Here is a 16,063-nt window from a genome sequence, read left to right on the forward strand (position 1 = left end):
CCCAATAGTCGCGTTCGCATTTTTTTGTCCATTCCTGCTGGTGCTGCTGTGTTTTTGTATCTCAGTCTCAGCTCGTTGTCTGTTGGCAATGTTGGCATCCCAAAATCTTTATGAAAGCGTAGGGGTCATTATGATTATAAACTTTTTTTTTTTTTAATATTAAAGTGCTCTACGTCCGGCTCCTTTGTTAAGGGCACTACTATAGGCACTTAGAACTTGGAAGAGGGACAAAGAAAGGGATGGGAGGCCTCCCATTACAGGAGGGGAGTAGGAGGAAGTGAGGCAATCATGCTGCAAGGAAGTCGCCTAAGCCCTCCTCGAGGAGCATTGCGTGGTGAAAAAGAACGTGTGAAAAATCACAGAGGTACTTGCCCGAAAGTCGCACTGGCCGGGAATCGAACCACGGTCTTCCGCGTGTTAATCCACGACCTAACCGACTGAGCCACCGCGCGCTCCCGTACATATATATAGCTCCCCAAAAACCAACAAATTTGAAGAAGCTTTGACTTTCAGCTCCTTGTACGTACGTTGCATCAGCGAAAGCATTTCGAGAAGAATCGGACTCATCTTCCGAGATGTTAGCGCTTAACAGTGCAAGTGATCGTGCAAGTGCCAGTGCAAGTGCCAGTGCAAGTGACACAAGTGCACAGCTCCCCTCAATGTCAGCCCTGACACATAGCCGGCCAGTGGACCAGCAATCCCTCGAGCTTGGTAGCCGAGATCCCCGCGTCAACCGACGCAGCCTCCAGCGGAAGCGCAGCCCGCTCTCTCGGGCCACAACAATACCACCCGAAATCGCCAAGGAACTCGCGAGCCAAAAAGAATGGATCGAGTACTTGGAGAAAATAGTGAGTGAGTACTCAGTTCAGCTGGAAAATTCCATCCAGCTAATTAATTCTTTAAAACTCTCTAACGAGGAGAAAAACGCGACTATTGTAGCACTCTCTGCAAAGTCACCCTGCACAGAGAAAACCCCGCTACCAAAAGGCCCGGGTCTTGTTGTACCGTCACCTCTAAATCATGACCCCTTAAATCTTCTTAACTCTTTCTCTCTGAAAGCCCAGAAATTCCCCCCGCTACCAAATAAGGTAAAAAACAATTCGGTCGATTCTCCGAATGTAAAACCACCCCCCAAAAAACGGCGCACGCTCGACCTCAACGCGGACGATTCCGCAGCCAATTTCTCTGATATGGAGATAGAATCTTCCCCAACCCACGTTTTACTACTCAGCTTTTCCCAGGCAGGGAAAAACGCCTTCGACGGTCATCTTGAGGACCAAGCTCAACATGACTCGGAGGAAACCAACAGCGCCCCCAAAAAAAAGGCACCTCCACCGATCACAATCCTGGACCAAAAATTATGGCCCAGGATTATCAAAGCCCTCATAGCAGAGAACATCCCTGTCCGCCGCGCCATTACGACCTCTAAAGGCACTCGCGTATACCCCGAGAACGTTGACAGCTTTCGACGAATCGTCCACGACCTTGACGAGAAAAAGGTCGAGTTCACCACCCATCAACTTTACGAGGATCGTGAAATGATAGTTATCATCCGTGAAGTCAAAATCAGCTATATGGAAGCAGGAATCCTGGAGATGATCCAGGAAAAAGTACCATCCGCCCGTTGGGTCCATCGTATGACCAAGGGTGAACGGACCTGGTCCCTGGTTACCGTGTACCTGGATGCGTTGGATGCCAAATCCAACGACATCTATAACCACAGGTCATTCGGGGGCACTTCTGTCAGAGTGGAGCAGAAGCGAAAATCGAGTGATGTACCTCAATGCCGTCGCTGCCAAAAGTTCAACCACACGGCAGCCTACTGCCGCGCCGCCTTCGTCTGTGGTTTCTACAGTTTAAACCGCGCTACCGCAACCTGTCCAAAAAAGGACAAGGACCAAGTCACCCCTCGCTGTGCTAACTGCCATGGTGAGCACTGTACCTTCTACCGGGGTTGTCCGAAAATCCCCCAAAAATAAGTTCACGCTCCAAAAAAAGAACTACTCCACCTCCTCTTCCTTTTGGGAGAGGCACCCCTCGGACAACAGCCCAAGGCTCGAACATTATTCGCCCGGGGATGTCATACGTGGATGTGACATCCTCTCAACAACACTGAACAGGAGCTCCTCCCCCGACTCCTCTACTCAACACACCCCCGACCACCGAGACAATTCTCCACTCAATCATGACCCTGCTGACTTGCCTCGACCAAAGAGTGTCCGGTTTCGAGGGCAACAGAACAGCAGCACACTAGACAGAGACTTTACGCTACTCAACTAGAACGCGAACACCATCGCACACAAAACGACTAAACTCACACACATACTCCAGACAAAAGACATCGACATTGCATGCATCACTGAAACACACCTAGACAACACAAAAACACTTTACATACCAAACTACACGGTACAGAGACGTGACAGATGCGAAAAATCCCATGGCGGAGTGGCTATCCTTGTACGCAAGGGCATCCGCCATCGAGTCATAAGTACAGACGCTGCCAACTGCAAAGCATTGAATTACACACCACCTTATCTGCCTCCATCAGGATCATCTCCCTATATTCTCCTCTAACGGATGATCCAAACCTCCAATGCATAATCCCGCTGTTTGACTCCAACATACCTACGATAGTTGCTGGTGATCTAAACGCCAAGCACAAATCGTGGGGATGCAAACACGAAAATCCTAAGGGTCGTTCCCTCCTTAAACACTTGCGCAACCTCAACATCAACATTGAGATTCCGAGTGAACCGACTCACTATCCCAGCTCACCAGACCTAGACCCAGACATCTTAGACATATTCCTGACGAAAAACTTGACCATCCCTACGGAACCATGAACATCCCCAGACCTCCCTTGCAACCATAACCCAGTCTACCAAGAGATCCTAAGATCCCTTCTCACCATACCCGTCACCACCAGCCACATAGACTGGGTCCACCTTGCGTATAACCTCGAATCCTCCCCATTTAAATGTCGTCCCATAAAGTCCCAAACGGTACTCGACATAGCAGTAGACGAATTCACTGACAAACTCCACAGATGCACACAAGAAGCCACCACAACAACCACAGCTCCACCAACATACACTTAAACTCCCCCTCGACCTCCTGCACCTCATCAAGGAGAAGAAAAGAGTCCAGAAACTCTGGCAAAAAAGGAGAACCCCCGAACTTGAAGTTCACCTTAACTCCCTTGAAAGGGAAGTCAAATCCCAAGTCTTCGAATTCCGAAACAAGGAATTTAACAAGTTCATAGCCCAGGCAGAGTCCCACCCAAGAAATGATTGGAAGGTCGTTAAAAACTCCGTAACAAACGGCCTTCCCTCCCCCCCCCCCTTCAACAAGGGAACAAACTCTACTCGCTAGATTCGGACAAAGCAGAGATCTTTGCAGAGTCGCTGCAAAATCAATGCTCTCTCAACCTTAGCGCTAAAGAACTAGCGCAGAAACACGCGAGGATCACCCACACGGTTCAGCAACAGGTCCTTGACAATCCAGATTTCGAACACTGCACACCCTTCGAAATCAGAGGCATCATCCGCTCTCTAAAAACTCGAAAATGCAACATCACCAACGCCGTGATGCGCCTTCGTTATTTCCCAATTGCGTGGAAGGTGGCTACGGTCATCTGCCTCCCGAAGCCAGGAAAACCCCTCAGCAACCCCGCAAGCCACAGACCCATTAGCCTACTCTCATCGCCCAGTAAAATCACTGAAAGCGTCATTCTTACCCGCCTAAACAAGCACGCCACGGAAAATAACATCCTTCCAGACGGGCAGTATGGTTTCAGAGCCAGACATTCGGCAGTTCACCAGCTTCTGAGAGTCACCGAAGACCTCTCCGATAGCCTCATCCACAAAAACTTCACCATGATAGCTTTTCTAGATGTACAGCAGGCCTTTGACAGAGTTTGGCACGAAGGCCTCCTGTATAAGCTTATTTAGTTAGGTTTTCCGCACTACCTCATCGGCACCGTCGAATCTTACCTCTCGGACAGATTTATCCGCGTTAAAGTAGGCGACTCCCTCTCCAACCCCCGTCCAATAACCTCCGGAGTCCCTCAAGGCTCCAAACTTTCAACCACCCTTTTCAACATTTTTTGCCACGACCTGCCCCAGCGCAAAAATATCAACACGTACGTCTATGCAGACCAAGTCACGGTCAGCTGCACGTCAAAACAACACTCTCGGTGTACCACCTTTCTAAACGAGCACATCGTCACTCTCCATAACTGGTATAGTCTTTGTCTTCTAAGGGAGTGGTCCTCACGAACCTGTCCCATGCAGGGAGGTTATTTTTTAGTCGGTAGGCACACCGGGTGAATCCGAAACTACTACCAGATTAGCTGGGGTGTCTATGAAGATTTTTCCCTCCCCGCTCCATCAAAAAAAAAAAAAAAAAAAAAAAAAAAAATAAGCTTTTCGAAACATGGAGGCCATTTTTGTCTTGTTACAAAGTAAATAACTAATCTACAGAAGAAACATTTAATACACAAAAAGACGAATGGTACATTCTTAAATTCATTCACGCAAATGAATCAATTATTCTACAAACGACAAAATTTTATGTGGCCTAGTGAATTAATATATTTATGAAAATTTGGTTTCAAGAATCGTTTGATACAATAAAATCTTTTTTGCTGAATTTAGATCATTAACCGATATAGCTTTTGTTTAAATGAAAAATAAGGGCTGAATTGTCATTAAGTTTTAAAGAACTGTATAATAACTTTTACATTTGACGTTTCACTTACCTGTATATTCGACTTCATGACAAGTTTTGATCAAATGGGAAAAATTAGCATGGAAGCGTTTGATAAGCTGTACTTCATGAGTAAAAATTGACTATTTTTTGAATCCTCCTACCAATTTCGATTCAACAATGCTTATTAATTACTGTAAGAATAAAGCTTCCTACAGAAAATCTAGTTTTAAGGTAAATACACTTGAAATAAAAGTGTCTACTTGGCGTCTAAAGAGCTTGGACAAGAGTCGCTTGGTCTGACGAGGTAAAATACATGATCTTGTTTTCAATCTGATTACATAAACCGTAACATGATAAGTCTACCTATTGAGCTATTTTGATTTATATTTTTTTAAACTACTTAAAATCAAACTACTAAAAAATACTTAATAGTTATTAAGAACTATAAATTGACTTTTTCTATATTTTTTACAAAATTTTTAGATATTCCATTGAGCCCTCTTTCACTGAAGATTGCAAAACTGTCGTTGTATCTGACATCATTTATCATAATTTCAATGTATGCTGGTTGTTTCACTAGCTTTGTTACGGTGTCAATACCCACGATCCCATTCAATGATACGACTGGTCTCCTCAAAGATGGAACTTATGAGTTGATCGCTACAAAAGAATTTAACCTTTCAAAATATTAATTGCTAATTTTAGAACCTTAGCTAATTATTATTTATTTAGAAAATATAAGACAACTTTTTTTTATAAAATCTTAATAGGAGTCGAAGATGATGTACGCAAAAACTTGAGCTTGTTTGTACGAAAAGACGGTAATTTACCAAGAAATATGAAAGAAGCTTTACATCAGGTAACTATTTTATGGATTTTTTGTCTGATAATTAAAAAAAAAATGTATTAAACAGTACATTGTCGATAATACTCATATGTAAAACGTTTTCAACTACTGTATATTTTCAAAAGTTTTAGTTATTTTGTATCGTAGATAAAACTGTGGGACTAACAAACATTTTTAGCCCAGTCCTGCTGTAAAATAATTAGGTTTTGGCTTACTGTAATTAAGTTTGATACTAAAGTTATCCTGGAGTAACATTGAAAAAAAAAAACAACACAGTTTTGTGTAAAAAATTTGTTGGAATTGAGAAACTGCAAAATTTCCCACAAATGCCGTGTTTTTTGACATATTTTAACGAACATCTATTTGGAACTTGTAGGGAAGATATTGCATGGGATGTTTTTTTTAACGTTTAATCAGCTTTAAGATGAAATTTATAAAAATTAAAAAAACTTAATTTTTTATGCCAAAATAAGATAACTGCAAAAAAATACTAATGCTTTAACGTTCTTGGAAATATAAAAGATGTTCTTTATTTTTGAAATTAATAAAAGAATAAGTAACCCATGGTACGTTAAACTTACGACACTAACAAACTAATTCAATTTATTATGCAATTAACAAATTTAAAAAAATCAAATTTAACGTTATAGCTTTCAATGTAATATCTCCATGGTCCCAATTTCTTTTTATAAGTTACATAACCTGTGTAGTATTTTGATATAACTTAAATCATTTATTCAATTTTTAAATATTTCTTCTATTTTTTAAAATTAATGGCTTAGTTGGAAACTATATAACTTGATGTAATAAAGTAAAAATTTTATCTAATTTTACATGTGCGTAGAGCTTGAATTTTTATAGAATACTATTGATGATGTTGAAAAGTCAGATGTAGAATTTGAGACCATTTCACAACTTATTGCTCTTTATATATTTAATGTTGATAATACTTAAATTTATTAGGTAACCTTATGGAGGAGTCACATGAAAATGGAATTCATAAGAAAATGGTCTGAAGAATTTGTCCAATTTTTTTTGCAGTAGGTAATTGAAAATATGGATAATTTCTATATTTTGCAATACTATAAACACACACTCTTGGCAAAAACTTACAAACTTTGGAGGTCGATAACTTTGTTTGTAGTAAAGATATTTTTTTTTATTGTAACTGTGAGCGCTATGCTCAAACAAAATTTGGTAAAATTATTACTTAAATGCACTGAGTTATAAGTTTTGCAATGAAGCCATAAATAAAAAAAAAGATAAAACCAATGTCTGAAATTCAAATAAAAGTTTTCATTTATACAAAAAGATTACAAGGTTAGGGAAAAAATGTCAATCAGGACCTATGTAGAGATATGTTGAAAGCTGTAACGTTAAATAAAATTTGTATGAGAATGTTATTTACAGTTTTATCTTACTTTAGCATGGGTAGTTTTATTTTTTTTTATTTTCATGAGTATCACGTTAAAGCTTATTAAACGATGAAAACATACACAAACTCCTGTTTTAAACTTAGTTAAAGACTTATTATTATTACAAATCACTTTAAAAAGTACTACTGGTGTAATGCGAAAGATTTAAGCACTTGTTGGCCCGATTGTAAGGGTACTACATTTTTCTGAAACTCTTTTTTCTGCTGTTAGTCATTAACTCTTCTTTAAAATTTACTTTAGTCATATCTTAAATTTTGAGCTCATAAATAAATCTAATATCATATCTGTACGTTAATTTTGACGGTGGTTTGGGGGTGTGTGCTTTTGGTATAATGGCAAGGGTAATTCTATAGCAGTATTATTTTGGTAGACAATCATAAAATGGAAAAAAATTAGTTCAAAAAACATCTTTCCCCTCACTTGAAAACCAAATTTTTATTTTTCTACTCACCTCTGACTTCCACCATGTTTCTTTTATCAAGAAATTCATAGCCGAGATAGGGGAACAGGCTATCTCTACATAGTAGCAAAAAATAGTCGAAAATTTGAAGGCTCATCTTAATATGTTCTTTAAATCATGTTAAAATGAAAAGTGATATTGAACTGCTTATTGATTAACTGGCAATATAACAAACCATCAGTATACTATCCAGTCACGATGTACGATATATAGATGTCATTAAAATCATCGTAACGAGGACAACCGTTTGTAGTTTTCCTTCTCAAAAGATTTATGAGCTACGTTATCAAGACCGTTTATGCCAAGTTTTGCTTATGCTGCAGATAACGTGATTTGATACCAGTGGAAAAGTTCAGAAGTATAAATTTTCTTTACCATAGATAATAATTTTACCTTAAGATAGAGTTAAAACACAAATGATTTAATTTTCTAATCATATTTTTAAATATTACAATAATAATAATAATAATAATAATAATATTCAAGTAAACTCTATGGGAGTAGCACGTGGAGGCTCAAGAGACCCCTTTATTTCTATAAGGATAAAATGCATTGTCTATATTTTAGAGAAAATCAAGAGATTGAACAAAAAGAATGAAGTCGTTACTGTTGAAATTTTCATGTAATTGAACTATTTCCGGCTCACTTTAAAAAAATGTGAATTCCTCAACATTTCTCGTCTATGTATTTAACCTATTTGCTTCATGTTCTTACATTTTTCCATAAGCTTAAAAAAAATGCAACCAAAATACTTTTGAATCCACAATACTCAAAAATTTGCTCTTTACGGAATCACAAGGGTGAGAAAATCCTACTGTTAGAGCGAACTAGCCTTATCTGAAACATTATGCCCCAGTTCTGTCACTCATTGTTTTCAGTTTTAGTAAGAAAGTATAATGTTATAAGAGTACTTTTTATTAATACTAGAGAGATCAAGTTTATATTGACTAATTACGAGGTCGTGGGGTTATGGTTTACTCTTGTACACGTGCATACAACACTCTGCTTTGTTTAAAGCATAGTTTTGGACAATAATTTGCCACCCTTCTAATATCTCGCATAAATGTGACAAGGTAAAAAGTCATAAGAGGCTTGGGTGTATGTTATTACTAAATATTACGATTTATTCAAACGACCCAGGAAAAAGTTATGGGATTCCTTACCCTAAGTCTTGGAATTACCTCCTTAAAGCATAATAGCCGTAGTATCACAAAGGATGGCACCGTATTCATGAAGTAAATGAATTCATTGAATACATAAATAATACACATGGATGACAATTACATACTCTATTTTTTAATATACAAAAGAGCGCATGGGCTCGTAATCATAAAAACATCACGTAAGATGCTTGTTCGTATAAAGGTTTATAATAGAATACTTTAATAATCGTCGTGTTACGCGGTACAATTGTTAAAGTAACGACAGAAAATGATAATTACTAAATAATATTCACGAATAAATAACTTGAATTCTTATTAGTAATTTTACGAACAAAATACACGTCCTAGCATAATGCGTGCGTGAAAGGTTCTGACACAATGCTTTACAAAGCACGTCGCTATGGACCAGTAGTAAAAGTATAAGTATAGTCTACAGGTCTGAGAAGCAAGGTATCTTTGATGTGCTAGGCAAAAGATCTAGAGCTAGAATCTGTAGCGTTGCTGCTACTTGCCAGTACAGCAGACCTCGGTTTTTCGGCGGCTCGATAATTGCTTCGTGTGGAGGCGATTCGCAGATTATCATCATTGGTTAAAACCAATGGTAACACAGCCCCTTTGTATTTTGTGGAATAATAATAGAAAGATTTTGAAATAAAATAACTAAAAAAAAACATGAACAAAAAGAAAGGGAATGAACAATCTACTGAAAAATTTGTGGCTCTTACAATTGATACCATCGTTATGTGGACGAATGAGTAGAAAAATAATTAAAAAATTCAATAAGTTATAACTAAAGCCAACTTTATTTATGCCCCTTTTAGTACTAATCTAGTACTTTACTTAATGACTTAATTATAAATAAAGGGTTAATCCTTCCATGTTTGAATATGAAATAATGCCCGTTTTGGCTTTTCAGGCAATCTTTTCAAAAAATTATTAAAATCAAAACATTTTTAATCTTAAAAAATAGTTTATTAAAACTTTATGAAAATCTATTTCTTTCGTGTTTATATTAAATAATGTAGCCACGAAAGATGTTCCAGTGTACGATATTTCCAAACAAAAAAGGAAATAGATAAATTGATAAAGGTTATCGCCTATGATTAATATGTACAAACTTATAGTAACTTTAAAAATTCTTGCTGAATAGGACATTGTGTTTATTTTACTATTACTGTAAGTGTTGGGCTTTTTTCTGGAAAAATAGCATTCATAATGTACATAAATAAAAAAGAAAAAAAAAAAATTTATTTTTAGAGGAAATAAATAAAAAAATCAATTACTTTTTCTTGATATTGTACTTACGCAAAAAAACTAATATTTTTTTAGATTTATATAGAAAATTTCTTATGGCTGTTCTTAAAATATAAATAGTCCACAGTACTTGTGTAAAATTACTAATTGAAAGATAATTTGTAACAAGTCCAATAAATGATAAAAACCTCACTCACAACCATACAGATTTGATTATTCAACAAATTAGGACTATCCTGTCTATTTAACTTAAAATCAAAGTCGAAAATTGTACCTTGTTTTTGCTGTAATTCAAAGTTTAATTCGTCGATTTACTCATAATTTCTCTTTGTTTCGTTTTTATATTCGTTATTTTGCGCCGTTAACATTTGCATGCACACTTTATGCGAATCGAGTGTACGACGTACCAAATAAAGAGTAAAATCTCACGCTCTTCGTATTTTAGCATTCATTGCATATCTAATCTTTCACTCGATTATCGTTTTTACAAAATGTTATTATACGTAGTGTACAAGTATATGACTCATGCCCTGAAGTCAAGTCCCAGAAAATTTTGTAAAAGTTTGAAGCTCTGAATCGTCTGCCTAGCAAATCAAAGGTACCTTGCTCCTCAGCCCTCGATACTAAGTAATCGTGTATTTTTACTACTGGCCTGTAGCGACGTGTTTGGTGAAGCATTGTGTCTGGACTCTTCGCGCACGCATTACGCTAGTACGTATATTTTGTTCGTAGAATTGCTATTAAGAATTTAAGGAATTCATTAGTGAATATACTTTAATACTTATTATTTTTACCGTTTATTTTAGTAGTTTATAAAAACTTTTGAAGATACTACGTTATCTCTTCTGATAATACAGTTATGAATGTGCGATAAAGAGGTCATTTTCAAGTTTGGGTAAGAAATTGTCACCTTTTCTTGAGCCCCTTGATGTACTTGTAATATTAAGTACTGACAAATACCTAAACCTTTTATAGTCTCCTACCTGGGTCATCTTCACATTGGATATTTTTCTCGGTAATTAGCCGCATATAAATACAAGAAAACGTAACATACGAAATTTTCTGGCTGAATAGTTTTACAAATATTATATAAGAATCAAACATGAAATTTTCTCACCATGCAATGTATTTATTTTTATTTTGCTGAAAAAAACTGTGTAACAAATTTTACCTATACGTTGTAGCGTTACTAACATTTACACTTAACATGTTCTTTTTCGTCGAACAGTCTTAAATAACGACAGTTCACTTTAATTTTGTAGCAAAGTAATTTTATCACTGACAATGAAAGTACTTTTAAGATTTAGATTATAGACAATTGAGTGACATACCCTTATTACCAAAATTTCTTTTTCAAGTACTAATAAGCTATATCCACTTACACTGCTTTATAAAAATGCTTTTACCTATGCCACTAATTCAACGTCTTCACCATAATTTCACCTGTCACAAGTATTAAAATTTCTAAATCTATCTGGTAAACCTGTTGTCAACTTAATTTTTATTATATATTATCTTTATGAAATGTATTTGTGTTGAAAACAAATATGTATAATTTGTTGCGTATGAACCACTAAAAAATGTTTTCTGCTCCAGGTTTGCAACGAAAAAGTGGTTTTCTACACAACTGCTTTTATTAAGAAACCAATTACTTACCAATACCCCTGGTAACTCTTAGCATTTCCACTTGGTACATCCAGGAAAATGGTTTTCACTTTAAAAAAAGAAGATCCGCTCCTTAAATTTTTAAACAATCAGTAAGTATCTTTAAATAAAAATTGATTAATTAGAAGTCATACAAAATATATTTTTACCAGTATTCAGAAATACAGAGAAAGTGGTTTACTATCTTGAAAAAAAAAACTACATCTTGTAAAAAAAGAATCTATAAATGATATGCCATTGTGTATTACTGACGTCACCCCGATGCTGGAATTATTAATTAGTGGATTTGTCTTGAGCTTAATAATATTTGTATTCGAAAAGTATCATAAGCACTTAAAATTGTATTATGTAAGAAAACCGTGCAAGAAAATAAAAAAAATTAGAAAAACTAAAAAAACCAATACTTTATATAACAATGGAAAAAAATTTCTAGTTAACTCTCAATACAGGAATCAGCAATCACGCCGCCCTCCGTGACGTTATACCCCATAAGAACAGCATTTGCTCCAATGGTTAAAAGTACAAACTGCGTAAATAAGACATTAATCTGACACGCTTATTATTTATGGCAACAAAAGGAGTGTGATATTTATTGTATAATGATTGTCATATTTTATAAGGTAATTAATCTGGTCAAAACGTAGCTAATAAAAAGACAAATTTACTTAATAAATAGAAAAAGCTGAGAACCCAGAGGTTGTCTTATTGATGTACGATGATTTAATATATTTTGATTTTAAGTGTAAATGAAATAGTTGTGATTCTTAGTGTCAATTTTAATAAGAAATACTTTGTTCTAGAAATGTATTAGACTATTATGTCATCATAAAATAAAATTTTGAAGTATAAGTCAGACTTTCATTTATGACAATTAAGTCAGTATTTTTGTTTGTGGCAACTTTGTGTAGATTACGGAACTCCAGAACTTACATGAGCTCTTATAGCAAGAAAGAGTAATAAGATCCATGTTTCCTCTATACTATTCAACAAATCTGCCATTAACTTATATAAACATATAGACAGCTTACAAAGGCTTCTCACTGTCATTTGTTTATTTTTTATTCTCATGAATAAGGTCAGCATTACAAAGGCTCTAACATATTGTGCTCATACTTGTGGATAAAATAAGATTTTTAAATAAAGTGCAATCTCTTTATGCTTTTATTTTTTATTATTTTTTCATTTAGGTATAATATTATTAAAATTTTTTGACATTTTTAATTGTCTATACTTTAACATCCGGCTCATTCCTTAAAGAAAAACAAATATATAAGACGTCGTCGGAGTGAAATCCTGCCTCGATTCTTTCCAAATCACACTAATCTGGAATGTCATACGTCAAGATGGTTTCGTCTAGTTGATATTTTTTAGTACCCTGAACTTATATCGATTTACCTTGGATCTAAAAGATATTAACATTGTTTTAACTGACAAGTATAGATAGGTGGATGAAGAATAAGATTATTGGGTTTCTGTTAATTGCCATGAAACTTGTTAAAATTGCTTCGTATTATAATTAGATTATATAGAAAAATAGTTTTGGGGCATTATCATAATTATTCTTAAATCTTAATCATAATATTTTATAAAATAAATGTGCAACACAAGAAATTGTTCTAAATTTGACGCCGTACATTTTACTGTGTGGCAACGAACTTTTCTTGATTGAGTGTATTGTCACGTACGATATCATAGCTACACGTACGTGCGCCCCCTCTTTTTGTGGCCTACTACAGATGATTGTAGTGGAAGGGAGCAAAGCGATAAGCAGATAAGATGCTGAAAGGAGCGCTCTCTCTGGCTGGAACCATCAAGGACGAAGATCTTACACACGCGACGCGTTTTTTTCTCGTTTTTGCATTAATAAAGACGTTGATACTAGTTTCTCGACTATCTACTTCATGCGCACCCCAAGACCATAGAATTTTACGCAACAGTTTTGGTGTCAGAAGTGGGATTCGAACCCACGCCCTCATTGAGGACCATAACGCCCAGTAATACTCGGTACAAGAGCCGATAAGGAATACGTCCTTGAGTCTGGCGCCCTAATGAGGGCGTTGGTTTGAATCCTACTTCTGATTAAGGTAAATGTACTAATACTTGACCTCCAGAAAAAATTTGGTCCCAAGAATGACCACAATCACAATTTTACGATTCGCACAAATTTTTGCAGCGGCAAAAAAAAAAAAATCCTTATTAACATTCACGCTTAAAAATTATATCAATTTATATATGTATACGGGAAGACGCGGGGGAATGCAGAAAGGTAAAACAATACTCACGAGTCGTTTATTTTACTACAATTTTGTTTTATTTTTACATGTGTGAATACAAGAATTATTTTTATTATTGGGGTGATTTAAAAAAAAAAATTTTTTTTTCTCTCCTTCTCTGTCTTTTGTGGATCACGCCTTAAGTACGCTCCCTCCTGCGTTCCCGTTCTCGTCCCCAAAGAAGACGATCAACAGCCAAGTCCCGGAACCCATCCACCAGCGAGAATACATTCAGATTAGGCGGTGCGGGCCGATTGCTGGAAGTACAATTACAGCTTGTGCAAACCGCAGGCGGATTATGCGTTGCGATGGTAAACAGTCCGTTATTCCGCCGTTCGACCTGCAAAAGGAAAAAGAAAAATTAATACAATCATAAAATTTTTCTTACAAGTATAACTAATAAGAGAGGCCTTACACGTATAACGGGCCGCCCCTCCAGCGGAAAACCGTCTTGGTCGGAGGTCAGAGGTTGATATCTCAACCACCACCACGATAAACGTACCGTGGCACGTACAACCGACAGCTACGACATACGAGGCTCCAGGCTCCGAAACGTTGCAGTGGGTTCGCAGTACGGAACCCGTCGACGGAAAAGAAGCAGTCCAGCGGCAGTCCTGGAACAGGACAGTGAACGATCGTCTGGAAGGGCAGTAGACATCGCAGCATGCGACGCCACCCCGGTACTTATACCTTTGCACAGGCAAAGGCACGGCGCCTGTGGGCCAGTCCGGCTCGCAAAGAAGGAGGGGAAGAGAGAAGAACCTGTGAGGGTTCACGACCAATCTCGTTCCCAGCTAAAAAAAAAAAAAAAAAAAAAAAAAGGATAATACTCACATGCGAGCAGCTGCAGCACCTTAGAAGATCTTCCATCACAGAACCTTCGAGGATGGAACAGACACTACCGTTGACCGCTGTAAACCCGGTAACACGAGTGTTATCGTACGGTAGGTTTGCGAAATCACGCAGCCGGCGCACACAATCAACCGGATTCACAAAAGAAAACGCCATTTTGCGGGGTAGTACAATAATAACAAGGTAATAAAAAAAGTAGAGAAAATAACGCCAAATCCAACACGTATTGAGAACACAAGAGAAAAGGGCAAAAGTCACTGGAATTCAAGTAGCGAAGTTGACACTACAAAGTCAAAGTAATCACTGACGAAATATAGCCAAACTATCCAAAAATCCTTACTACCCGCTCCTCTCTATAAAATAGAAAAGGGGAAAATTAGCATGGAAATAATAAACGAGGGAAACTTGCAGGGGCAGCATGTATGACAATTGCCGATCTGTAGTACCACATGCGTCTTCCTGTTGTAAATGACTTACAGTGCCGAACGTGCCGATAGACAGACAGAATACAATAATTTTGTCGCATAGCGATAGGTTGTTATATATATACACATACGTACACCTCGGTCAAGCACACCTTAAATATAAGTTAAATGTAGAGAATAAGGAAATACAAAAAAAAACATGTACAAGTAGAGCCACATTCCTGACTTGACTTGCAAAAGTTCGATCTTATCCGTCCTTAAGAATCATTGTTTCGGGGATTAACATTGCTGGTACGAAATATTAGGATTTAGAAAGAGTTATTGGAAGCCGTACAATAGTGACATTCCGAGGAATTTTTTTAGAACGAAGTTCTTTATGTCGCGTTACTCGGGGGGCTGGAATTTTAAAACCGACAGATTTTTTTTTTTTGAATCAGAAATCTCTTCCTTTCAAGTTTTTCCCCTCACCCCGTCCCCCTCACCAAGTGTTCTCTACACACTTCCCCTCTCCTAACTATATATGTATATCTGTCAACCGTGCCGTGTTACTCTTCTGCACACCTTTGCCCACCATTCTCCCTCACACTCCCAATTTTATTTTCTCACAATAATTTTTATTTCACTTTGAATTTCTTTCTTTTACAATTCTAAAAAAAAAAAAAAAAAAAAAAAAAAAAACATTTTCCAATAAAGAGTTTTGAACCCTCGACCTCCTGCATGTGAGTCCAGTACCTTACCCACTCTGCTACAAGCGCTGCCGTATATAGGAATTTGATTTCTTGTACTTATCGTGTAATTCGTAACTATAACATTCCATTTTTAAATGTATTCACTGATAATACATTTAATTATGAATTCGTTTTATGAATTGTGTATTTGTTTTCTAAATAATACATCTAAAAATAAAATAATAAAAAATTTAATTAGCATAAATATGGTTATGTAGATTAAATATAATAAGGCGTGTTATTACGC

This window comes from Copidosoma floridanum, unplaced genomic scaffold (assembly GCF_036245765.1).
Source record: "Copidosoma floridanum isolate Cflo_tuat_1 unplaced genomic scaffold, Cflo_Japanese_pri ptg000046l, whole genome shotgun sequence".
NCBI lineage: Eukaryota > Metazoa > Arthropoda > Insecta > Hymenoptera > Encyrtidae > Copidosoma > Copidosoma floridanum.